The sequence below is a fragment of the Macrosteles quadrilineatus genome, unplaced genomic scaffold, assembly GCF_028750875.1.
Source record: "Macrosteles quadrilineatus isolate MER2022 unplaced genomic scaffold, UCM_ALF_1.0 Scaffold_6__1_contigs__length_79288215, whole genome shotgun sequence".
Taxonomy (NCBI): Eukaryota; Metazoa; Arthropoda; class Insecta; order Hemiptera; family Cicadellidae; genus Macrosteles; species Macrosteles quadrilineatus.
Genome location: NW_026542599.1, coordinates 70,361,218 through 70,388,533, shown reverse-complemented (window position 1 = coordinate 70,388,533; position 27,316 = coordinate 70,361,218). Strand labels below are relative to the sequence as shown.

The window sequence follows — 27,316 nt, the reverse complement described above, 5'->3', positions numbered from 1 at the left end:
AACACCGAGGTGGTTGTCCTCCGCAAACCATGCAGAACAACGACGAAGTTCTGACAAGGTTCACCGGCTGCGATCCGGACGAGAACCCTCCACGGATTAAATACTAGAAAATCCATGGAATAAACCCTCATACCAACTCTAGGGAGAAAAAATATCCCCGCTACAACAAACCTGCAAAATCGAATTCCCATTTGTCTGATTGGGTAGAAAAATAAATTCCCATAAACAATTCAGATTTATTCTCTAATTTTGTTCAACGAGTACTTATGTTTGCTCCAACAAGGGGAAAAGTGTTTTTGATAAAATGTTTATAGTATGAAATAAATAAATTTGCAATCAGAGTAGGCATAATTTTAAAAACAAACATAGCACTAAAAACATCAAAATGTTTTGAAAAAGATCATCGAATGTTCTCGAAAGAAAAATGTCTGTACTTGAAAGATATTCATAAACGAAATACTGTACTCACCCAAAAGATTTCCTCCGCGGACCAAGTAAAACGCTTACGTTAAACAAAATAAACAAAACCCTCACGCACCAGGCTAATGGTGAAGTAAATAGTTTTGTCGTTAAAACAGAGGATTCCATTAGTCTGTTGTCACTGTGTCTAATGGATAAACAATGATGATGTCGTGGAAAACACCACGATGAAGATGTATTGAATACGTGCGTAGCGAGATAGGTGAATACCGGCGTTTGGTGTTATACAATGTGATGTGATATGATGTAGTAAATATGATGAAATGACTGGGACACCGTTGTCCTGTAATCCAGCTACTAGGAAATCACGAATTGTGGATATATAGGCATGTACTATGGATGCGATACTCTCTGGTGTGGATTACCGTACGCACTGGGGAGTACTACGACTATCCGCAGTACTATCCAGATAATTAGACCAAATCGTAATTACAATGAAACAATGTGGATCGGATTCCACTACTGTAGGTCCCTTAGTTGCCATTGGCTGTGGCTATCAATTAACAGCTGTGTCTAAGGAACGTGTCGGCCTTAGTCACTCATCATTCTCTCATATTTGGGTTAAAATACGCAAATAGTGGCGTCTCCATCTTAAATAATTGATAACAATTGTTACATTATTTAGATGGATTAGTTACGACGACCAGATTTGTTTTTGTCCCACCTTCGCATCGTAGGACGATAGGATATGGCCTAAACCCATTTTACTGTACCAACGGTTGAGATAGCATAACGCAGCTAAAATGCACTTATTGTCGAGATTTGAACCCGAGACGTCGGAGACAACGAAGTCGGTCGCTCTTCCCTTCATCCTAGAATACTATGCTTTATCTCAGAAGAGTTTGACATATTATTTCAGGCTGCAGTACTCGAGAGTTGCTGCATTATTACATATAAAAGCCATTAGCGATTAGCTGGGTTTGAACCCAAAACCTCAGCGACCGAAGCCCTAGAGCTATAGAACTAATAACACAATGGATACAATAATTATTTAGTTAATCGACCTGTTTACAATCGTTGCCTATCTGTAGCATTTGACATAATTTTTAATGGAGTAAAGTTTAAATTCTAGCTGTACTTACGCTCACTACTAACACTGCGCAATCAAGATCTTACCTGAAAACAAACAAAAATATTAGCACTCATACAAATTTAGGTCCTTTTATTGGATTCACGATTAAAGGTTTAATAGAATAGACAATATAACTATTTGGACATTCCAAGAATATTCTTGTTCAGCAGGTTAATCATTGGTTGAGTAATGTAATTCCGCCAAATGCGGACAGTCTCTTGTCCTTGATCCCCACGCACGCAAAGTCCAGAGGTCACCGCTGTCCAAAGGTACGGATTAGGGTGTCTGGTAACAGATATATTTAGCAGACTCTAGATCGTGAAAGGAACTGTTCTGAAAGTTACTGGTTCAATCTCAGTCGCCTTTTCAGTTTGGCATGATGGTTCGCAAGATGGATTCTGTCTCCTGTCAATTCGTCTACCTGGGACTAACCCGGTCCTTAAACTATTGGCAAGTCCCCAGGTAGAGGTTAAGGAGACAGGTTCCATCATACAGAGTATATGATTTGTGTACACTTGACTACAACTACAGACGGAATATGAGATGGAAAAGGTAATCTACAGAATCACGCTATTTACCCAATTTACTTAAGGTGTTTAGATCCATAAACTAGTTACATCATTTAAGAAAAGATACAGCTACTTCTGGTGGATTTCAAAAGCTAGAGTAAATTGGCCAAACCACCACCATGTCTAGGTCACCAAGTTGAAGATTTGACCTGCGACCTCCGTGCCCAAGGTCCAGTGATGTGTGTTCAGTCCGAAGATTGCCCTACAGTTTCCCTGACCCAGCATCTTCACTTTCCTTACACCTTGACACCCAGAGATGATTACATATTACTTCAGAGATGAAATCTCTGATTTGTGTAGGGAAAGTGTTAGGTGCAAATCTGCATGTTTTCAGAAATGCGACATGTTACTTTCTAATTCGACTTTGGTTTACTGTTTTATACAGGTGGAGCTGGTGGAGAAGAGCTTGAAGCTTCGGTTCTCGAGGTCTCGGGTTCAAATAAATCCAATCGCCAAAATCTTTAGCTATATTTATAATGCCGTCTCTAGGTCTAGGTCGTTGCTTGAATATTCTTCTAACCATACGAAGGGAGGACATAAAATAATTAGAGTCGAATAAACACTTCAAAACTGTTTAAAAACCTAAAGTATACAATTTCAAATCTAAAACCTTTGTCATTGACACGATGTGCCATAACTAATCAGGGACTAATATTTGGGCACAAAATTACACCTCTAGAAAGGCCTTATGTCTAAGAGACGACAAGGTTCGACACGATCTTGTCATCCACTCTTACTTACATGAAATCAAGAACTCAATGCGCTTTTTTATGTTCGAAAGTTGGGAGTCCTGACTTTTTCATTACCATGCCAATCAACCCAAAGTGGTAAAAAAAAAACCGATGTGATTACGTCGTGTCGTAACACTTCGGCCCAAGTAACACTTCGGCCCAGTAACATTTCGGCCCGAAACCCTCAGATGTGGCCTACGGTCCAACTCTCTACCTGCCCACTAGTAACACTTCGTCCCAACAAAATATTTGACAGGTTAGGTTAGGTTAGGTTAAGTTAGGTTAGGTTAGGTTATTTGACAGGTTAGGTTAGGTTAGGTTAGGTTAGGTTAAGTTAGGTTAGGTTAGGTTAGGTTAGGTAAGATTCCACCGATTCTCCGTCATGTGAGGTCAGAGGATGCAAGGGGTGACGGTTGGGCGACATTCCACCAAAGGGTGGTTGCAAAGTATACAGGTCATGTACCTCTTACTACCTGAACTGCGTTCCTCAACCCTTGTAAATTTTTCGTCGGGCCGAAATGTTACTCCATTAGCTTATTTAATCATCTGTAAAAGCGAGTGGGACGAAGTGATACTGTTTTTCTAAGAAATTTGAGTTTGGCCGAAATGTTACTGGGCCGAAGTGTTACTACATCGATTACGTAACTACAAACTGCTCTTGTACATCGTGTTCAGAGAATGTTACTCACAACTTTTCTTTTTACCAGACAGCCAAAAGATGGATTATTACTAAGGTATTGTGAACTATCTGAAGATATAAGTGACAATATCACAACTAGAACGACATAACATTGTAGCATTGTAACTCCAGCATATGAACTGTGGACCAGTCGGTCGACTCTCGCTCTCAACACCTCAGGCCACTGGGCAGTATTTGGAGTGTCCTTCTACTCAGGTTGTGAACTGTCTGAAGATCTGAAGTGACAATACCACAACTAGAACGACATGGTGACATTGTAGCATTGTAACTCCTGCCTGTGAACTGTGGACCAGTCGGTCTACTCTCGCTCTCAACACCTCAGGCTACTGGAAAGTATTCCTAGGGTCCTACTCAGGTTGCGAACTGTCTGAAGATCTGAAGTGACAATACCACAACTAGAACGACATGATGACATTGTAGCATTGTAACTCCAGCCTGTGAACTGTGGACCAGTCTGTCGACTCTCGCTCTCAACACCTCAGGCCACTGGAAAGTATTCCGAGGGTCCTACTCAGGTAGCGAACTGTCTGAAGATCTGAAGTGACAATACCACATCTAGAACGACATGGTGACATTGTAGCATTGTAACTCCAGCATGTGAACTGTGGACCAGTCGGTCGACTCTCGCTCTCAACACCTCAGGCCACTGGAAAGTATTCCTAGGGTCCTACTCAGGTAGCGAACTGTCTGAAGATCTGAAGTGACAATACCACATCTAGAACGACATGGTGACATTGTAACTCCAGCCTGTGAACCATGGACCAGTCGGTCGACTCTCGCTCTCAACACCTCAGGCCACTGGAAAGTATTCCGAGGGTCCTACTCAGGTTGTGAACTGTCTGAAGATCTGAAGTGACAATATCACAACTAGAACGACATGGTGACATTGTAGCATTGTAACTCCAGCATGTGAACTGTGGACCAGTCGGTCGACTCTCGCTCTCAACACCTCAGGCTACTGGAAAGTATTCCGAGGGTCTTACTCAGATTGTGAACTGTCTGAAGATCTGAAGTGACAATACCACAACTAGAACGACATGGTGACATTGTAGCATTGCAACTCCAGCCTGTGAACTGTGGACCAGTCGGTCGACTCTCGCTCTCAACACCTCAGGCTACTGGAAAGTATTCCGAGGGTCATACTCAGGTTGTGAACTGTCTGAAGATCTGAAGTGACAATACCACAACTAGAACGACATGGTGACATTGTAGCATTGCAACTCCAGCCTGTGAACTGTGGACCAGTCGGTCGACTCTCGCTCTCAACACCTCAGGCCACTGGAAAGTATTCCGAGGGTCCTACTCAGGTTGTGAACTGTCTGTAGATCTGAAGTGACAATACCACAACTAGAACGACATGGTGACATTGTAGCATTGTAATTCCAGCCTGTGAACTGTGGACCAGTCGGTCGACTCTCGCTCTCAACACCTCAGGCCACTGGAAAGTATTCCGAGGGTCCTACTCAGGTTGTGAACTGTCTGAAGATCTGAAGTGACAATAACACAACTAGAACGACATAGTGACATTGTAGCATTGTAACTCCAGCCTTTGAACTGTGGACCAGTCGGTCGACTCTCGCTCTCAACACCTCAGGCCACTGGAAAGTATTCCTAGGGTCCTACTCAGGCTGCGAACTGTCTGAAGATCTGAAGTGACAATAACACAACTAGAACGACATGGTGACATTGTAGCATTGCAACTCCAGCCTGTGAACTGTGGACCAGTCGGTCGACTCTCGCTCTCAACACCTCAGGCCACTGGAAAGTATTCCGAGGGTCATACTCAGGTTGTGAACTGTCTGAAGATCTGAAGTGACAATACCACAACTAGAACGACATGGTGACATTGTAGCATTGTAACTCCAGCCTTTGAACTGTGGACCAGTCGGTCGACTCTCGCTCTCAACACCTCAGGCCACTGGAAAGTATTCCGAGGGTCCTACTCAGGTAGCGAACTGTCTGAAGATCTGAAGTGACAATACCACAACTAGAACGACATGGTGACATTGTAGCATTGTAACTCCAGCCTTTGAACTGTGGACCAGTCGGTCGACTCTCGCTCTCAACACCTCAGGCCACTGGAAAGTATTCCGAGGGTCCTACTCAGGTATTCACTTTCTCGTCATCAGACTGAGGCAACTTCGCGATCACATGACCATGATTCATGATCACGTGATTCATCTCGTTGGATAGAAAATATAATGAGTTCATCATAACGTCAGACAGTTATTGTATACTACATGGATCCTATACGACGAGGAACCAAATATCACTCATGACGACTCTTTTAAACGTTATGGAACAAATCGTCATACGAAATCATCTTTGAAGGGATGAATCTAACCTTTGTATAAGATCAGGGACCAAACTGTCTCACTCATTTACTATGATAGCTCCTGGGGAACTGTAGAGGATATAAGATCTATTACAGAAGCTATCCTCGGAGATATGAGACAAACTATAATTGTAAACATGGATCCTAGTTAAAGGGACAAAAGGGCGTCACTTCTTTATCATTGTGGCTCCAACCAGTATTTGGAACAGCAAATATCGTCGTAGAAAATCAGAGTTGAAACATAACGTAGGTCTTATTTACCAAAGCAAAAAGACTGGTGTTCGAAATCAGACCAAACACAGAAATAGTGTCAAGCTCAAACTGCCTACTTACAACGCGAACTTGTTCAATGTCAACAAGGTATGTAGTCTTTTAGAAGGTCATTGTTTTCATAGTTTATAGCCAAACTTCCTTTCTTTTACCACCGCTAAAAGTTAACAAACAATTAGGGAATCGAAAGCTACACAAAGTAAATTTACAATACACTAAACCCCGAGCATGAAACTTTTACTGAATAACATAAAAGTTATGCTTTCGCCACAAAACAAATGTTTAGAGAAAGTAAATTGTTGCAGTGACTCGAGAAGCATCAAAGTTATTGCAATGCACGTAAATTGCACAGAAGTGAAATCTTAACTATGAGCTTCTGAAACAAGTGAGTGTTGCAGAGTTAGTAAAACAATGTAAATAATAATTTTCCGCACCAACTCAAGGATAAAAAATGTATAAAAATGCCAACCAATGGATGAGTGAACTTTGAGTTCGTAGTGCGAGGGATTATAGTCTGTATGCTGGAACTTGTCTCCTGCCCCTCTGACTACATTGGGACTGGTCAATTGTAGACAGGTTCCATCATACAGACTATACGAATCTATGACAGTGGTGTGAGTTTGTATCTTGGAATCAGCCACTGTGTTTTCGGTTCAGTTAACTCTTGTACTGTACCATCTCACCTCCTATTTTACTGGATACAAACCACGCAGGCACCCAGCAAGAGTTATATGGTCTGTATGCTGGTACCAGACTCCTGACCATTCGCCTACCTAGGACTGGCCTTTGGTTAGTTCCCACGAAACCGGAGGGTTAGGTGGCAGGATCCATCATACAGACTATATCAATGCACCATGACCTTACAAAAGGGAAAACTTTAACTTGTAACCACTGAAACTTGTTAGTGTAAAGAATTTGTTAAATGTGAATGATTATTTTGGTACATTTTCATCTCAAATGCAAGATCGACAGTTTTCCGAAACGTCACTTGATTGTTTGAAGAATATTTTCGATGTAAGGAAATACTGTAATGTTAGAATGATAACTGTTTTCATCAAGAATTTGTTGTTTTATTATAGTCCGGTTTAAAGTACTTCCTAAGTCGGGATGGGACCATTCGATCTGAAAAGTCCTGAAAACTGATTACTTTACAATTCTGATGCATAATGCCTACAAGTACCCCTATAAACAAGTGTTCATGAAAATATCACGAACAATAAAGGCCATTGGGTTCCCGATAATCAATATTTTCCACAAAACTGTTTAGCAATAAGCTACACCACAAGTCTAAGTTCTAAGGTGAAGCGGTGTATACAGCCAGCCACCGCCATCTGGTACAATTACAACGAGAGCAGCCAGCAGTCCAGTGAAAGGACTAGACCCTCACAAGTCCCTGCGCCGCCATTTTGCCATATACGGTCTAGTGAGGGTCTGTATCGGTTTCACAATCGCGTTAACAATAAATCAAAACTGCAGTAGATCCTGCACGTGAGATAACCACTCTCGTGCCGCGGTGAGTGACGCTTGATGTATAGTCTGTATGATGGAACCTGTCTCCTGACTCCTCTACCTGGGACTGGACAGAGCCATCAGGTTGGTGGAATTTACAAGTCAGGTGCTACCATACAGACTATGGGGTGGACGCTGGGATGTCGGACAATCAGATCCACGAACTGGCATAGGGCTATAGCCTGTATTTTGGAACCTGGATCCCGACCCTCCTCTACCTGGGACAGGTTTGAGCCTTTAAACCATTGCTAGTCCCAGATAGACGGATGGTCAAGAGACAGGTTCCGATGATACGGAGTATAGGGTGGAAGCCGAGTTGTCGCACAATCAGACCTACGGACAGGCATAGGACTATAGCCTGTATTATGAGACCTGTCTCATGACTCCTCTACCTGGGACTGGCCTTGGAGTCACCAGGTAGACGGAGGTCAGTAGACAGGTTCTACAACACATGCTATAGCATGGACGCCGGGTTGTCGAACAACCAGCCCACAGACAGTCGTAGGACTATAGCCTGTATTCTCCTCTACCTGGAGACTGGCCAATAGCTTGGGTGGCCCAGGCCAGTCCCAGGTAAACAACGGGTAAGGAGATAGGCTCCACCATACAGACCATAGTCCACCATACAGACCATAGTCGCCTGAGTAGGGAGAGTAGGGTAGGGTTGACAGTTAGTGATATATTAACAGTTGTTAGTTCGTTTCAATCCTTCCTGATGGGGTTCGCTCTTAATATTCCACAAAAGAGTGTTCTTTGAAGGATGAATGGAAACTTCAATATTTAGTTCAACGACTTCATTGTTCCGTGGATTTCCAGCACATAGCCCTATCACGTGACTGAAGGCGTGGATGATTGAGGGTATTTCACGAAGATTGGAGCCACTCTAAATATTAACTAAGCTAATTCCCCGCCACGCTGGCATCTTGGTCACGCGCGCTACAGAACACTTTCTACATTCTGTGATAATCAGCCGTGTAACACGTCAACGTGAATTATTAGCGCGATCCATTTAGAAAACTAATACTGTACAGCTATTATAAACGGGGCTCAACAAACTATACTCAGTATAACGGAACCTGTCTCCTGTCTACCTGGGAAGTGGCCAATAGTGTGAGGCTTGGGCCAGTCCTATGGAGCTTGAATAATCAAAGAAAAAATACTAAGAGAAACGTATTTTAGTTGGTTCCCCATATTTGCGAGAGAAACTCCCAAAATTCCTCTTGCAAATTGACAAACCAGTCATTGTTAATTTCACCACCACACTGTTAATGTGCGCAAAATGTCAGTAAAGTGGCGGATGTTTACTTTCGTGACTTATGAAAGTTGTGAACTTTTAGCTGTTTGACAAAGGCGCGTGCATTGTGTGAAAGCCTTGCAGTTAAGTGCGTGGAGAAGCAAGAAGTTTACCGCATGAAAGCAATTCTGTTCCGCTAACACTTATTGTTCCGAAGTGCTAGATTATTCTACGAGATACAACGCTTTTGTCTATGTCTAAGATGTTCTATGTCAAGTGGATTTTGTAAGTTGAGGATGAAAGTAGAATTTATTATGCGTAACCAACTATATACTCTGTATGATGGAACCTGCCTCCTGATCCTCCGTTTACCTGGGGACTATCCAATAGTTAAGAGCGGATCATTACCAGGTAGACGAAGGGTCAGAAGACAGGTTCCATCACATAGACTATAGGTGTAGATGAACGCAGGATGGGGAAGATTCAGATTCCTAAATGGCCCTGGATAAAAGACAGTAAAAATTAAAGCTCTTAGTCAGTAAAATATACATTGATCATCCATTCTGCAAACATATTCAGCAATGCATACAGAAAGTACTTCGCTTCCTTATTGGATCAAGTGATTAAGATTGTCCGTCTTCCTTACACACACTGCATTTGGCACACAACAAGGATAGTTTATCAAGGACTTTATTTTACTCAGTCTCCGTAAATCCTAAAAATTGTTAATAATCCATGAGAATTTAACAAGTTTTTCTTCATTCTAAAGACCTACTAAGCATCAAAACAGCCAAAAGATTTCCGCTGAACAATAAAACATGGCAAAGCAACCAGTTTCATCCAATTTTCTTCCACATTTCTTACGCGAAAGATTTTGAGTTGATACCCCAGCTTATTGCACAAATCCCTATCCTCTCTTCTATTCACCCCATTATCACTCGTCTTCGCCTTAAGGAACACACCCAGGTGAGTCGGATTACAAATCTGAGTGGTATCTTCAAACTTGAATTGACAAGCCAACACTGCTCTTGTGGTATTTTCAAGTATTTCGCACCCATCTTGCCTCCTTAACCCACTTGTTCGAGTATCTCGATGTAACATTCTCTGGTATAGCAATGTAAACACTTCACCAGCACGGAGAGTGGCGACCAACAGATCGCGGCATTTGCCACCTGAAGGCCTCCATCGGCACGACAACAGGCCAAGGACGGTGAGGAGTATGCGGAACACGGCTGTGGGAACCTCAACTACGCTGAGACAGGTAAATCAGACGATGTAAACAGCAAACCTTGGGATTAACTAGTTGGAAACACGGATACCGGAGCTTTCAGAGCTTGGAAGAAGTTTGGTCTGTTTTCTTCTGACAACCCACGCAAATGAATATGCTAGTTCTTGACAGTAAAAAGGATTAACAAGGCACCTCTTTCTTTCTGGGCTGTTCCACCAATCCAATCTATATAGTGCCATTGACTAGTATTAATAGTCAAAGATACTGGCCAAGTCTATGCCAAGGCAATTGGGTTGAATGCGAATTAACATTGTACTACGGATACAAATCTTTAAAATATTTCTATAAAGGATAGAAAAATAAGAGAGAGTACAATCCTGACCGCAGAACCATTGACTATTGTGATCATTGACAATAAGAGTGACTCATTTAACTAGGTTAGGCTAATTGTTTCGATGAAAACAATGGAAAAGAGCTGGTCCGTAATATGATGGGATTAGAGAAGGCCAGGCTACATCAGTATCATCAGTAGCTAAAAGTCAATTGCAAACCGTAAAAACTAGGCTAGTCAAAAATTGTAATTTACGTCATTGACGCATTTGGGGAGGAGTGTACAAATTCTGTAAAATAAATAAATTGCTAACATTCTGAGGTTTACTATGTTTGAATCCATTGAATATCCGAGGTTTTCCCATGAGAAAGGGGAATTTGATACAGATAGTTGTTGTTGGAGGGGCGTTTTACTATGAAAGCTCCTTCTTTTAGAGTACCTCACGACGGACGGGGAAAGGTTCCTCAACTTGAGACAGTAATATTCGATCACTTGTAACCGTAATGAGTGACTACTGAATTGCTGCACTTTCCTGGAGAGAGTTACTATTGGGAGATTTCGAGCGTAGTGCCGTATCGGGCATATCACACGGTTCAGTAGACGAAATCAAACTTTATCACGGAATTCGGCCAAAATGGTATTATTCTATCATAAAGTTCAGCCAATGTAACCGCACTTATGTGCACATTTCTGACAACGAAATCACAATTTATCCCCTTTCCGGACACAAAATTTCAATTTACCCGCCTAGCGAAACCTACTTCACTCTTCAATTTAGTCAATAGATCCTATAGTTCCCTGACTTTTTAAAGGAATATACTTCACTCATAATAGAAAAAAATCCAAATTGCCCATTCAAATATAATCCAAACTGAATCAAAATCTTTGTGACTAACTGATAAAGTAACCTCAGTAAAGATATTTCGTACAGAATCGAAAACATTCCGAAATCTCATCTACCTCACTGGAGCCTAAATATCTGTTTTATGTTATTATTCTTCAAGGCGACCTTTACGAGAGAAGAAAATCGAATCGAAAGAAACCTAAAGAACTTATTTTACCTAAGTCTCTTGAAACAATCAATCAGAAAGATGGTAACTACAAAAACTATCATTACATGGTGACTTATTCTTCCTCTATTGATCATTGTCAGTTGGACAGAGAGAAGCAAAAAAGTTGGATTTAGTTGTGCACCCGTTTTTACGATCTCACAATATGCACTTCAGACGATCATTAATTTTGTCAGATGTATATTGGTTCCCCAATTGAAATTATATGTTTACCTAAAGCAAGATCCTCCGCAAACCTCATAAATAGTCCCAAAGTGTTCAAATCTTGATGTCCCGTTACCGACATTCCACCAGTCAATTTTCCATTCTTCGCTTCCGCACCCAAATCACAGCTTACCGACGAATTACTACATTACCGACGAATAACCGACTTACCGACAAATTACCGACGGATTCCTCCATTCCCGTAATAACGCTGACAGCTTTGGCGAATGGCCAGAGCAGTGGGACTGGGGTATAGCCAAACCTGTTATGAGGCAATCCACCAGCACTCGCCATCTCTTCGCCACTCACTCGCGCCCGGGGTCGATTGTCGATATTGAGCAACGGCACTTGAGGGATTACCACACGAAAATTCGACGAATGTTCAATTCCAAAACTGTATGATTTGTCCATTGTTTTCACCGTGAAGAAGTTGTAGTGGATTACTAGGAACAGAGTACTGGTGTCAACTAAGATAAGACAAACGTGGATCCAATGAGTAAAAAGTAACTCTGTACAGAAGTTCAAGACAAGCCATTTTAGTGTTGCCTAACTTGTTTTGTGTATACCAGCCAATCCTGCTGGAAATGCTGTAAGACGAATCGTTGAGCTGCTGTTTTCTAGTAAGGGTTTGCGTCACCTTCTTGCAGTAAGCTCAGATATGAAAAAGTTATTCCAACCTCGAAAGAATCCCTTAGCGAAATTAAACCATCTTTGGGTAGAAAATTGGCTTCTCGTCAGATGGGTGATTTATGAAACTTCGACTATTTACGGGAGGAAGATAGCTCAAAGAACACAGATATGAGAAAACATTTCATTTTTAGGGTAAAAAGCAACATCCGTGGTTACCGATACCAAGCATATTGAAGATGGCTGGAAGGTGGCTGTTGAAGATTTGGTACCAAGACTCCGTAGTACCTAATTGTGGTACTCTTGTGCTCACTAACTCTTGTGGTCTGTCAAAACCTTGAGAGCCGATTGACATTGCCCTGTGATTGTGACTTGTGAGTCGACTACCTCATTTGAAGACGAGACGGGGTAAGTCAAATCACATGAGGTACCTCTCTTTTGTCTAGGCCTTCTATTCTAACAATTGCGAGTCGACTAACTTTAGTGATTTCACTCCTTGTGAGACGACTGATTCCTGTGTTTTGACTAACCTTTTGGGTCATCTTGAAAAAGACGATACTCTTCTGATTAGACCAAACATTGTGAGCCGAATAACTCCTGTGATTCGATTCGCCCTTGTGAATCTACTTAGTCTTGCGATTCAACTCCAGCGATTTTACTCATCCTTGTGAGTCAACTCATGAACCACCACTCCTCTCGTCTCTGAAACCAATAGTCGGAGTATGACGTTTCCCTCAGGATGATTACCCGACTAACAGGACACGGTCAGGTGACCACGTGACAGACGACTGAGACTGCAGACTCCAAGGTTGTGAAACGGTCCCAGGAGTTCCCAGCGTCTCAGGGAAGTGTTCCCAACAATTAGCAGCCCCGGACCGCTAATTTGGCCAGCAGATCTTTCAGATATCCATCTGCTAAATGTTGAGGAACCTACGGTCAGTCCGTAATAATACGGTGGAGGTTTACGCTAACTTGTACATTCGTTTAATCCGTGTAAGGTTGTGCGAAGTGTTGGGAAGCAGTAATCAGATCTTTTGCGTAGTGAACTAAACCATGTTATCGTTGATTTGCGAGGATGATTTGTGATCCTGGGACGGGTTTGGAATGAAATAAACGTTTAATCTACTAAAAATACCAAGACATAACAATCGTCCAATGTCGTTGTAAAGGTTATAGTTAAAAATCAGATCTAGGGAAAGTGTCTTCTAAAGGGTTCATTCAATCAAGTTTTTTTTATCTTGATATGAGTAACTGTAAAATTTCCCCGTGTTGCATAAGTTATTTGAGTTCTTAGGCATTTTTACAAGTTTTTGAAGGAATTGACAAGAACATTGCCTTACTATCTAACGTCGAAGTTTTGTTAGATAGCATCATTACAATTAATGAACAATCAAACGACAAATGGCATCTGGATCCAGAACCTAAATAGCTTGGAATCTAACCAGCACCCATCAGATTTGAAAATTAAAGTTAAACACTCCAATCGACTACCCAGAAATTGCTCTTCGTCCTTTGTTGACTGCATTGCATAACTATTTTCCGGGAATCCGAACACAAATACCACAAAATACAGTATTAGCCTAAGACAAACTGTTTTTCAAAATCCCAAGAGTAAACAAATCTTCAAAACTGAACTCTATAACCTACAGAACGGCTTAGATCCACTTCACTCTCGCGCGATGGATTCTGGTACGCATAGTTCACAATCCAGGTTCCTAGTTCCAGATTCCCGGCGTCCTGCAGTTCCACAGTCCCTGGATGACCGCCTGGCACACTTTCCTGCTTTCCCGCGGATAATCCGCGTCCTTCCCGCCATTACAGGTGATAAGTGGCGCCAAACGTCTCCGGGAAATATAACATTAGCTGGCCTGGTACAGTGACGCATTTGATAATGAATAGATTTTGCTGTAGTCTCGTAAACTCTTACGAGAGGCTATCGATGTTTTATTTCCTTCTCTTGTCGACCTTGGCCCATAAAGGCTAGTCTCTAAAAGGAATACGATTCTTTCCCTAATGGAAAATATAAACCATAAAACAGTGACAATTCAAACAATTCAACAATTCAAATGGTATCCTTATTGCGGGAAATGCAGGGATTAGAAGATAAATAATGTAGATAGCACTTTAAAAATGTAATGTGAAGGGGGCAAATCTTGGTATCAAGTATTTTAAGGTGGTACGAAGGTCTTTAGTTAGCGAAACCTGCTAGTCCTAATTTTTCATTACATATTTTAAAAAATTGTCAGATGTGATCATTACTCCCTATACGCAGCTATGCATTTTATACACCGATCCATGGAACGATTGACTTAAACGGTGTATATCTAAAATCGTAAATTTTTAAGCTATGAACATCTCGAACGATACATCTTTCAGAAAATATGGACCTTTGTGACGATGTTTAAAAATCTGACAAAATGTGTCCAAAAATCTGTAAATTATCCGATTTGAAACATCATGAAACCCAAATCTTTTCTCAAGGTGAAAAGCATTCTATTAATCTAGGATTTCAAAAATGTAACAAACTTATTAGTCGTTCTATTGGATGCTCCTTCATACGACACATAAATCACTCTCTGCTCATACATCAGGATGAGATCCATCTCCTCACATATGGAGGTGACTGATGTCCAGGAAAACACTTTCACTGCAGATTGACAGTAAAACAAACGACACATCTTGCCCATCAACCCTGGACTTTCCCCGTTTGTCGGCGAGTAGAGTGGTGAGATGGCTAGTGAGTTGCGTCATGTTGTTTCTTCATCCGCGGGCCGCATCTCCGGTCATGTCCCGGTCATGGATCTTTGCAACCGCGGATCTCTGAACGATAGAATCCTGAAACTATGGTATCTGAAACCATTGATTACTGGATTGGTTGACTTCTGAAGCGGCAGATCTCTGAACGATGGACCAATGAAACTATGAATTTCTGACACTCTCAGAAAAGACTGACTTCGAAAACTATGATCTCTGAAAATATGGATTTTTGGGACTTGTTTGGTAGCAATGAAACTCCTGAAAAAACTATGATCTCTGAAGTAGTGGATCCATATGTGGATTTTATGGAACGATGGGCCTCTACAAATAGTGTCTCGGAAACTAAAGATCCCAGAAATTATTGACTTCTTGTACTGCTTACTGAAATTGTGGTTTAAAAATATGGACACCCGGAAAAACAAACCTTTGATGAACCTCTATGACTAAGGGTTGTTTTATACAAGCGAAAAACAAATTAAAGGCTCCTTGAAACCAGGGCCTTAAATAAATAAAAGAAAAAGAATCTCTGAAAATTATGCTACGCGTGACAGTTGGGATCTTTCTAGAGAAAAAAACTCGTCTTCTGAGTTCTATGCTGAGATCGAATACACATTTTAACAGCTCATTTTGCAATGAAGATGAAAGTTGGGTTTGATAAATTTAGACCTATAAAATATCCACATGACTTTCCGCCAACTAAGGAATCACGTTCACTACAAACCCCCAAGTCACTGGCATCTGACAGACGTCTGACGGTGATGACGGAACATTAATCAGCCTAGACTGTAGACCCGCCGTATCAGACTACAAGGACGGGCTTCCGGCTGCTTTCCCCGCGAACAATCGGAGAAAGCCGCGTTAATTGTGCCTCCCACACTACAACGTGTCCGACGCGGCTCAGTAATTGGATTGGATTTTGGATCATGTCGGGGCAAAGTGGAAGAGAGGGACGTCGGAATGTGGCGCCCAAACAACGCCGGATGAAGAATGAAGGAAACAGTTGAATTAAAAGGTGACTAACAGCTGTTTTCGATCATTTTTAGTCAAAATGGAAGAGAAGTTAGAATGTGGCTCCTAAACAACGCTGGGTGAAGACTAAAGGAAATTGTTGAATTAAAAGGTGACTAGCAGCTGTTTTCGATCATTTTTTGTCAAAGTGGAAGAGAGGGGGCGTCGGAATGTGGCACCCAAACAACGCTAGGTACAGAATAAAGGAAATTGTTGAATTAACAGGTGACATACACATACAGGTGTTTTCGATCATTTTTTGTCAAAGTGGAAGAGAGGGATGTCGGAATGTGGCACCCAAACAACGCCGGTAAAGGAAATTGTTCATTTAACAGGTGATAAACAGCTGTTTTCGATCATTTTTAGTCAAAGTGGAAGAGAGGGATGTCGGAATGTGGCACCCAAACAACGCCGGTAAAGGAAATTGTTCATTTAACAGGTGATAAACAGCTGTTTTCGATCATTTTTAGTCAAAGTGGAAGAGAGGGATGTCGGAATGTGGCACCCAAACAACGCCGGTAAAGGAAATTGTTCAATTAACAGATGATAAACAGCTGTTTTCGATCATTTTTAGTCAAAGTGGAAGAGAAGTTAGAATGTGGCTCCCAAACACTGGGTGAAGAATAAAGGAAATTGTTGAATTAACAGGTGATAAACAGCTGTTTTCAATCATTTCTGGTCAAAGTAGAAGAGAGGGCCGTCGACATAGACTATGTAATTCTTACTTAATTCATGGCCCTACACTACACACCAAGAGGTACATTTTCTGTTTTGTTTTGTGTGCTATACCATTTGCGTTTTAAACTTTTTTAGGAACGGTCCAAACCCTGGTCTTGTAACTGCCTAACGTTTTGTCAGACAGCATAATTAATGGATATCCCGATCATCTGGGTCCAGTAACGAACTTGCTTGGAATCGAACCAGCGACCTTCAGCTTTATAGGCGAGCACTATAACCATTTGGGTGCTCAGACAATTAGTGCAGCCAAAAGATCAAGAATTCCCCAACATTTGAGCATTGTAGCAGGAAATTTGCAAATTCTGGAACTTCTTGAGGTGTGAAGCCGCCAACATTTGGATGGCCAAGTGGATAAAGTACTCAGTCGCTTAATCCAACAGCTGATCCAACCATCGAACAGCTGTCCTTGATCATTTGCATTTTAATACATGACCCTGACTTAAGAATCTTATGTGACTAAACTGTCCTCTAATTCTTACAAAACTCATCCTTCACCTTAAAATACACGCATTGACGTGTATTATTCTATTCTAACTCAGAACTACCTAAAATTTAAGACATTTTGAGTTTCGAAATTGAACTATCGTCAGCATTCAATCTCATCTTTGCTTCTAAAACCTCAAACCAAACACCCAAGCTCCACTATTTTGACACAAACTGCATTTTTGCCTCTCATTACCTGCTATTCATCGCATGTTCCCATTCCCGTGTGATACAGAGATACCAACCTACCGCAGTCTGCATGAGAAGGTGTCGTTAATTAGTTCCACAACCACGTAACTGTTGCCAACGTAACAGCATCAAATTATTGCGCTTCCAGCACGCGCATCCAGAGACACACGAGGCTTCCGTGTCGCGGCCAAATTATGACGGAAAATTATCTTCGGCTTGTGCGCTTAAAGGCAAACGACTCGACATCTGTTCAAACTGTTTACATAACGAGTATTTACACTTTCAGATTTCCAAGTAGGGGATTTCTCCGACGTAATTTAGGAAGGAGCAACTCATTTCCTTCGACCAACCAAGAGTCAAAGAGGCTCACGAGGAATATTTTGTCAACCGGTTTCAGCTTAATAAGTCATACCTCTACAACATGCTAAAATCATTCGTAACTACCGCATTACTCACAAACAAAGTGCCTTGAGAAACAAGTTTTGGGAGTTCATGCTACTATATATAGGCTAGTATACTGTACTTTTTCAAAAGGGTTACGTTTGTAGAATCAGAATGCCCTAGCTATACAGGGTTTCACAACTGTCATCAAGAATTTGATTCGCCTCATAGGCATACTTCCTAATGGAAAATCTGGTATAATAAAAGTCAAGAGCACGTAGATTGGACCTATTTCACAGAATAGTAAACTTAACCACATAGACAATTGTCACTGACCGACAATTAACAATTAAGGTTAATTACTACAGCCCAGTCTGTAGCATGCGCGGTGGTTATGTTGCTAACACACTTTCCTTCCACGCGAGCGAGTGCAAAAACTCAGCATCGTGCGAAATCTTGCACAATGCCGTCAATCAAAGTGGGTCCTATCACACTACCTTGCGGCACTCCCGAGCTTGAACGAGCGTTCGGTAGTTTCAGATGTTGCAGAGGAAAGCAATGGTGTAAAGGTTTAATGCCCTTTTGCAGAATTCAAACGTTTTCTTGGAAAACTTGCATCAAAGTAGGCTCAATCAATCATCCTTGCGGAACACCCGAGATTAAACGAGTTTTTTTTTCGAATCTCAAATAACAGAGATGAAGGATAGGGCCTATGGTGTAAAGGTTTTCAAGTTCTGTGTGAAAATATGAATGTTCAATTACTTTGACCAGTCGAGGTGGAAACGCTACCTAGTTGCGTATTTTAACCTAAATATGAGTTGTAAATTTGCTACTGGCTTAGACCAGCTGTTTTATTAGTCAGAGCCATTTATTAAAGGCCCAATGATCAAGCACAGCTGGGTCCAGTTTCTAACCATCAAAAAGCTACATATGTTTCTGAGGTTCGAACCGGCAACCTTTTGGTTGTAAGGCGAACACTATAACCACTCAGCTACCCAATGAAAATAAAAACTACTCGTATTGTTTAGTGATTGTGTAGGCTTACACATAATCCCATTCGAGATGTTGAGGGCTGTGGGAGATCTCATTGTATTTTTTTTTTACTCATTGGACTAGACCTTTCACTGGGTCCTCTAAACTCAAATTCCCGATCATCCTCACAGGTTTTTAGTTATTCTTAAAATCTCGAACCTTTTCTTCATCACTCGTTACGTTCAAATTAGACCATGGCGGAGAATCTCTACCACATGCTCCTCTGTATTTTAATTTATTACAAGGGCAACAATTTCGACGTTAACAGATTCATGAGTTAAAACACTTCATCACTAACAAGACTTCCGGTTCCTCTCATCAGCGGTCCTTGTGCACGAGAGAGGAAGGAAGCTGCCACCGGAAACAGTATCAACGTCGTCGGTAGAATATCAAACACCATACAGTTGGCAAACGCCCTAACATTGTTCTCACTATGAAGTACAATGATGTGGACAGGCAGACTATTCTCGGCTGTGCTCCGTTCTTTTGCTTTGGAAATTAAAGTCGAGTAAGTATTTTAAACAAGAAGGCCAATTAAACTCAACCTGTAATGGACTTACCATACAAAACGCATAGCAGATGGCCGTTTGTTGTCCTAGGACAATACATACGCTCTAGACTGGGAACGTTTTTTTTACTTCAGGCTAAGTCTAGAGGGGGTCAAGGAATTAACACTTAGATGTGATTGTCGGGATTTGAACCCGTGACTTTAGGGTCCGAAGTCCCACGCTCTACCAGTAGACCAGTTCATTGTCCAGATTTAGGGCCCTTTGGCATGCATGTACACACATTACCAAAGTAAAACTCTCGTCTCAGGCAAGTGCAAGATGCGAAAAGAACTTCGTGAAATCTCCATCACACAAATGCTAGGCCTACAGTTAAGAACCGTATATGAACACACGATGTTATGATAAAACTATAAATCATGGGGATGCAGAAACGTTTGCTAAGAATACGAAACAATTAGGACAAGCCAAACCCAAAACATAAAACCAAATACCAATCCAAATAAACATGATTGTTTTGAAGAGCCCTTGGACTTATCTGACCAGCGCATGATATAAGTTTCACGGCTTTGCTGCAAAAAACGTAACTCTCATAGACATTATTCCGAAATTATTTATGCCTTTTGGAGCAGTGCCTGGATCTCATGATACCTATCATTATCTCGTTATCATCGAGGGGGGCTTAAGATTTTAATCTGAACAGATGTGGACCCTCCTCCATCTGTTGCGCCCGCAAGCCAAACTACTGTATTGCAATAGCCGTTATTGCGCTACAAAAGTAATTGAAACATGATCTCTCCATCGCCACGGAGGTCCAAACAAATATGGGACGAGAAGTAGGCCTACTCCGAACAAGGTAAAATCTGATTACCGCACGATGTGCTACGTTGATTGTAGCGGAATACAAGATGGGATCTGTTTGAGGAATGTTATTTTGGAAACCTTTCACGAACTGATTTTCAACCAGCATGAAGTGAAATGTTTGTGAAATATATTTTCCCAAAAGTGATTTTTCAAATACATTACAGTATTTTGGTTTAGAGAGAACAGTTGGATGTTTATGTAGGCTTCTTCACAGAGAAGTAAGATTCAACTTCTCTGTAATTATAACTAAGGCTCAGGCCAGTACCTGGTACTGGTAGACGAAGAGTCAGGAGACGAGCCCCATCATACAGACTATAGTTTGTGTAGTGTGTGGAGCCTTTACTGGATCCAGTTCCCTGATGAATAATAATTAATAATGGAACACTACTTTACCGAATCGTAAGGCACGGACGGGCATTAATTGCACCAACTGACCTAGTCAGGTAGTCGGATATTCCTGAATTGCGCCAACTACTCCAGGGAGACTCCCGATACGTCCCTTGACTGCGCCAAGTGGCGGCCCTCTTTGTATGTATAATTTAGTAGGTTAGGTTATGTTAGATTAGGATGACACGTAATCTAGGAAACTCCTTCTGCCGGCAACTACCCCTACCCGAATTGGGCTTGGCGCAATTAAGGAACTCTTTGGCGCAATTAATGCACGACCTAAGACACACGTCAACGACATCGTCCAACAAAGAAGACAAACATACCAAGTTAATTAATAATTTTAAAAACAAATTTCAAAGAGTCCTCCAAACCCTTGCAACTTGCTTTTGATATTTCACAACCAGGTTTACAGTATGGTTAGCCATGTAGACCACGAGTTCTGGTCAGTGACTTGATGTTAATTGGTCACACGATGTTATGCGTTCTACTGACCTCCATGTATGCTCACTAACCACTGTATTGTGCTCATCCTTACAGTGTTGTCTTTAATCAGAAAATAATCGATGTCTTAATGTATAATTTTTAGCGTTTTCTGTCTGGACTCCAAAATGTTGTGTGGACTCAATTCTGTATTTGTGTGTGCATGTCTATTGGTAACGCATTAATGTCGTTATTTTTCGTGGAAAAGACAAGAGCACCATTGTTAATGAAAATTTTAACCCGAATAAAGTGTGCAGTTGTGAGGTTGAGGTAGTTTTTTAACAACTTTTAACCAGTAGGAAAAGTAACTTTCAATTACAGGCCTACCTTAGGGCTATGCCTCATAGGTCTATACTGTAAAGCAATTCCTTTCATCGTTAGATATAAAATATGGACTAACACGATCGAGTGACATTTAATTGCGAAGAATTTGTTTTGGCTTTGAAACTGTCAGATATTGTATTTGAGAAGGTTTATATATATTCCTAAACAGTTATCGTTTTGCCATCATATCTGGAAAAAAATTCACACTAAATATGCAAACCAACTCATGTTCTGAATATAAGGTTTTAACTTACTACAAGATTCCCGTACGTAGAACGGGCAAACAGCTAGTAAGGTAAAAAATTGAAAGAATAACAAACTAATAAGTACAGCTGAGGCATTTTTAACATTAGTTATATAGAAAGTTGCCTTTAGAAAGGAATTACGACCTTAAAGGGCAATTTATGAAATAATGGATAGTTTTGCGCAAGGTTTCTCGTCATGACGAACATTTTAATATGTGGTTTATGGGGGTGTGACTTGTAGTTTTCTCAAAAGTTCATGGGTACTTTGGGATTTAAATATGGATCTTAGTGGAGGTATTGTCACATTAGTGTAACTTTACCCATGCATGAACCACAGTAAAATCATTTCTCAGCGGAATATTAATTTTCAGCCACGGGATTCATTGCCCTAGCTAAAAACAAAAACCATATTCCGGGTCAGGAAGGAATTTCCACACCCTGACCGCTACACTGAACTGTTAACAATTGCCGTTTCAAAAACCATTACGGTGGGCGAGGTAGGGATCGCCCAACACTCATCACTATGGGTTAGCGCGTGTACATTGTGTGACTGAATCATTGTTAGGATTTAAACACTTCCCTACCAATACAGTGCAGCTACAGAATAAACAGTACAGTCTACCATTCTGTGGTGGAGCGTTCAAAATTTGGGCATCTAGATTCTGAAGCCATTACGTTCGAAGAGGGAGGGTATTCGGGATCAATTCAACTAAAACCTCCAACAATACGAAACACCTCCCTCAACAACTCAAGTTACAACGAACTACCCCAAACACCATGTAATACCAAAGGACAAAGTAGCTCAAAACAAAAAAACCCTCCAGCACGCTAGAAAATGGGGTTGCTGTAATTTTGTTAGGTTGTTACCAACTATAGGGGAATCAGCTCATTTGGTTTTATTTATGTACAATCCCACTATCACCGAGTTCAAATTTACTAGGCTATGTAAAATGTGCTTTATCCCCTAGTATAAATGACGGCCGTTTCGCAATTCTCATTCAGTGACCCTGTTGTCTAGCTCAGTGATAGAGTCCTAATTCCTAATTCCAAAGACCACAAGCTCCTCCAGAGCTCTAAACGCCTCTGATCACCCAAACTACGCACTGACACCAAAGACCACCAAAGTCGCAGCGCCTCCAGTTTTCAGCGAGAGGTGAACGCACTTTATCATCACCTCAATCACTGTATCACCGGAAGCAGGTTGTGCAACGTGACAGAAGTGCAACAATACTGGCAACTTCCGGTGGTGAGTCAACGTCATTTGTAAAAAAAACTTTTCGCAATCTTATGGTTTGAATCCTGGAATAGTTGGCAAGCAAACGAGGTGTTTTTAAATAGGCCATAATAACATTAACATTCTAATGACAGGACAGCATTCTTCACCTCATTCTTAAACAAAATATGAGTTTTCCTAATGATAGGGAACTATGTCCATTACCTATACGACCGATCACTTAAACAAGGAGCATATTACAGACACAGTACTTACTCACACAAAAACAGACGGCCAAAGAAAGTTAAGAAAGCACGTGTAAAATCCCGCGCCTATTTTCTAAGCGAAGGATTTCACTGGGAGGGTTCGTTGGATTTATGGCGGTGACATTGAGAGTGAAATTAGAAAACAACCTTATGTAAATGAGGGACAAAGGTAAATTTGGTGAGGAATGCGTGTAAGGCCTGGGGGCGAGGGAAAGTGGTGTGCGTGAGTGTGAGGTGGCAACCCTGCTCGTAAAATCAGCTGGAAAGTGACATTATGCTAAACACCTTCAGCCGATCAGCTGATCTAGAATTATGCTTTGGGTCTGTGATACATTCCTATCTGGAACCATACGAAATAGATATGCGTTCCTATAATCTGTAGAATTACTTATTTACTGACAAAGTAGCTCAATAGGTAAAGTAAAATTGACTTTTAGCTACTGAAGCAGGCATCGCATTTGTATGGACCACTGGAGAAAATTGTGTTCAAAAGCATAATTATAAATGACCAGGTTGTGCTACTGTACGAATTCTGTTCTGAATACTTTTCTCCCGTTGTTGTTGTTGTTACCTTGAGATTTGCTGGGAAATAAAAGTTTTAGAAACTTACAGTTTGGCGTATTAAAACTTTTTTGATATACCACTAGAACTTTAAGTTTTAAACTAGTAAGTTACTGACTGATACTGGTTAGACCTTAAACACGGAAAATGTAATATCTAGATCTACCCACAGTCAAAAGCAAAACTCAACGGATTGGGGATGCAAATGTCAAAGCTTTCTCTCCTCTAGAAAGATTATTTTTTATCTTACGTAACATATCAGGTGGAGGAACCCTGGCTTCAACACATAAAATGTTCGATTTTGAAAATAACAAAATTCCTGTTCCCTTATAGTTATGTCACACGCACACCCTAAAAACTACAGTATATAGGTACTTCAGAGTAGGTGGAATTCTTCTCTCCTCTTTTACAGTTCTTAAAAAAAATTATTAATTTCTGTGATTCTTAAAAAGAGTTAGTTAAGTTCTGTCAAATGTCAGTTTGTGTAAACCCTTGTTTTTTCTCAAATTACTGCAATGTGATGAAAATTAGTTGAGATTAGTAAAAGACTTTAAGTAAGCACTATATTGACATAATTAAACAGTATTTAGTATGCAGCCTAGAGATTTGAGTGCCTAATTACTTCAACTTACTTTCTTAAGTACAATCGGAGGGAAAACAACTTTTTGGGTAATCTTTCCCTAACCAGCTCTAAATTAGCTATCGGTAATTTTCAAGTGCCTTTGTATGTTCTTTCCTCCAATTTACACCTAATTGTACAACAATTAAATCTATCTTAATGGCCGATTACATTAAAAAAATAGCCTGATTCAAGTGCAGATTTACACTTACCATTACAAATGAAAAAATTATTCAATTGTTGGGTGAGAATGTGTTTTATAGGTATAATAATTTGTACAGAACAAAAGCAAAATTCTCTACTCGGTTAACCACTAAGGCAAGCACCCAAACATTTGGAAGGGTTTATAGTATGGCTTCTACACTACAGTACTTCCTTCTCCCTCAGTACAACAACTCAAACACAAAGTCAATTATTGCATGGTGTCAATTATTACAAATACAACAGCTACCAAAGCTACCTAGGCCAAGAGAAAGTATTTCTTAAGAGTAACGCTTATTTATTAACAATTGATGTGGGAATGCAACTGGAAAAATTTGGCCCATTGAGTTAAGGAACAAGTGAAGAATGGAAAACCCTTTTGGATTTGTTAAGCCCCGTTCACACGGGGCGAGTTTACAAGCTACACGCCGGCTTTTTTACACGCAGCTAGTAAAATAGCTCAGTGTGAACGACGTACTCGCTCAAAAGCTGCTTGTAAAAAAGCTCTGGAAAAAGTTGACGGTGCCGCTACTTTACACGCCAACTCGCCAGCTTTTGAGCGAGTAGGCGTGTAAAGTAGCCCAGTGTGAACACAGTTGCTTGTGCTTGTGCGCTTGTTACTCAAAGATGTTGGAGGATTTGGTTCAAGCCAGCTACTGAGCGAGTGGAAAAAGCATCGTGTGAACGACTACAAGCGCACACGCCGACTCGCCGGCGTCTTTCTACACGTCTGCGAGTTGGCGAGTGGACAAGCTCCGTGTGAACGAATACAAGCACACTCGCCAACTCGCCGGCTTCTTACACGCCGGCGAGTAGCGTGTAAACTCGCCCCGTGTGAACGAGGCTTTACTGAGCCGGGTTTTCCTAGGCGCGGAGTCGGCCAGCCGAGAGCGGACAACGGAGAGCGGAATTGAAATTAACATGGCATTCCGCTCCGCTGCTAGGAAAACAGTAACATTAAATTACCTAAGACCAGCTGAGTCCGCTCTCCGCTGTCCGCTCTCCGCTGGCCGACTCCGCGCCTAGGAAAACCCAGCTTTAGATCAGCTTTTTTACTAAGCTAGGACCATAATGGGTAGAGTTTCAAACCATCATAAAGGCTGCTGATATTTCTCATGACCGAACTTCCAAGGGAAGCATGTTCATGATGTGAGATTAAGAATGAACTTGTTTTGGTATGAAAAGAATGTAGCTACGCAGTATCCTGAACTACAAAATAGATAGCGCACTAAGACATTTTTAAAAAATGTAGGAGGCTCACGCAGTATTTCTGACTTTTGCATAGAGGTAGGCCTATAGCTTAGGATTTTTGTAAGCCGAGTATAGACTATGCGAGTGATGTGTGTAACCATAGCCACCTCTAATGTATTAGAGGTGGCTGTGGTGTAACACCTTGAGGATCAAATTTAAGAGGCCATCGATTGTTAATGACAGCTGGGTCCAGATTTAAACCAAAAAGCTACAGACTTTTCAGTACATTGGGCAATCAACGTAAAGTAACCATTAAATCCAGAAGTCTTGATTGTAAGATGGCAACTTAAATTTCCTATGGCTGAGTGTATATAGTGCTCGCCTAGTAAACAAATGTTGCCGGTTCAATCCTGAGAAAAGTTAAAGGCTTTTAGATTGGTTGAATCGCCCTAGCTAGATGTTTAAAGCAGATTTTCTACAGTCCTACTTTAAATTTATTGTTTTAATCCAATAACTTTATCTATATTATTAATACGCTACATGAAAATTTGTGAACAGTAGGCTTCTCCGTTTTAAGATTTAACCCTACTTATTATAAACCAAAATTTTTGTCTAGGTGTGTAGATTTACAAACTGACCTTACATTTTTGATAAAGTCGTGAGCTCTGCCCCAGTGGCTTTTAAAGTTCCCATGTTATCCTTATGAAGAACATATTTGTTTACATTATGACCAGCTGGATAATTTAATTGCTGTTAATATTTTTGTTGCAATTTAAGGAAAAGTGTGCTACAAACTGACTTGGTTGAAATGAAATATTTAAAATATATTTACATGTAAATATGATTATATCAAGATTATATGTAAATTGTGAGTATTTCTATAATCTTTGGGACGACTCTTTTAAAGCCATCGGAAATTATGACTGTTATTCGTTTTAAAATAACGCCTTTAGCTGTAATACTTCGCAATTGCTCGAATTCGAGCAACAGGTACACTACTAATATTTAATTCAAGCTAATGATGTAGATGCTTTACTATTGATATATTGTTATTATGTAAGTATTGACTGTTATTAAATTTACAACTTGCTAAGTACAGTAACTTATATCTCTAATCTTTGTGTTGATTTTTTTTTAATTTCCTCCTTAACTTATGTTTGTTTACTGATGTCTTGTATCGTACTATGCTGTTCATATTTGAAACTCCAACTAGTAGGTAACTTAAAATACTTACGGTTATCCCATTGAAATAAAGAAAGAAATTCCGCTTTACAAGATTTAAACCCTAATTGGATAGCCTACCCTACTGATAAAAATGTTGTTGTTTACCAATCACGGGGACTATAAGTTTCCTTCGAAAAATAACTTAAGTTATAACTATTTAAAACTGAAGGCGTAGGCATATTTTTCAATCACAAACATTATTTCAACAGGAACAGGGCAATAATAGGGTGGGTAGTAGGCTAGTAGGTTATTGTTCTTAAGTTCTCCAACTCTCAAGAAGTGTT

General features: G+C 40.7%; 1 protein-coding gene across 1 annotated transcript in view; it reads right to left on the bottom strand.

The window, feature by feature from the left end:
• The window catches only part of LOC128997616 (uncharacterized), an 81,621-nt gene that overhangs the window by 53,920 nt on the left and 385 nt on the right, over positions 1-27,316 (bottom strand). The gene's annotated exons all lie outside the window — the stretch shown is intronic.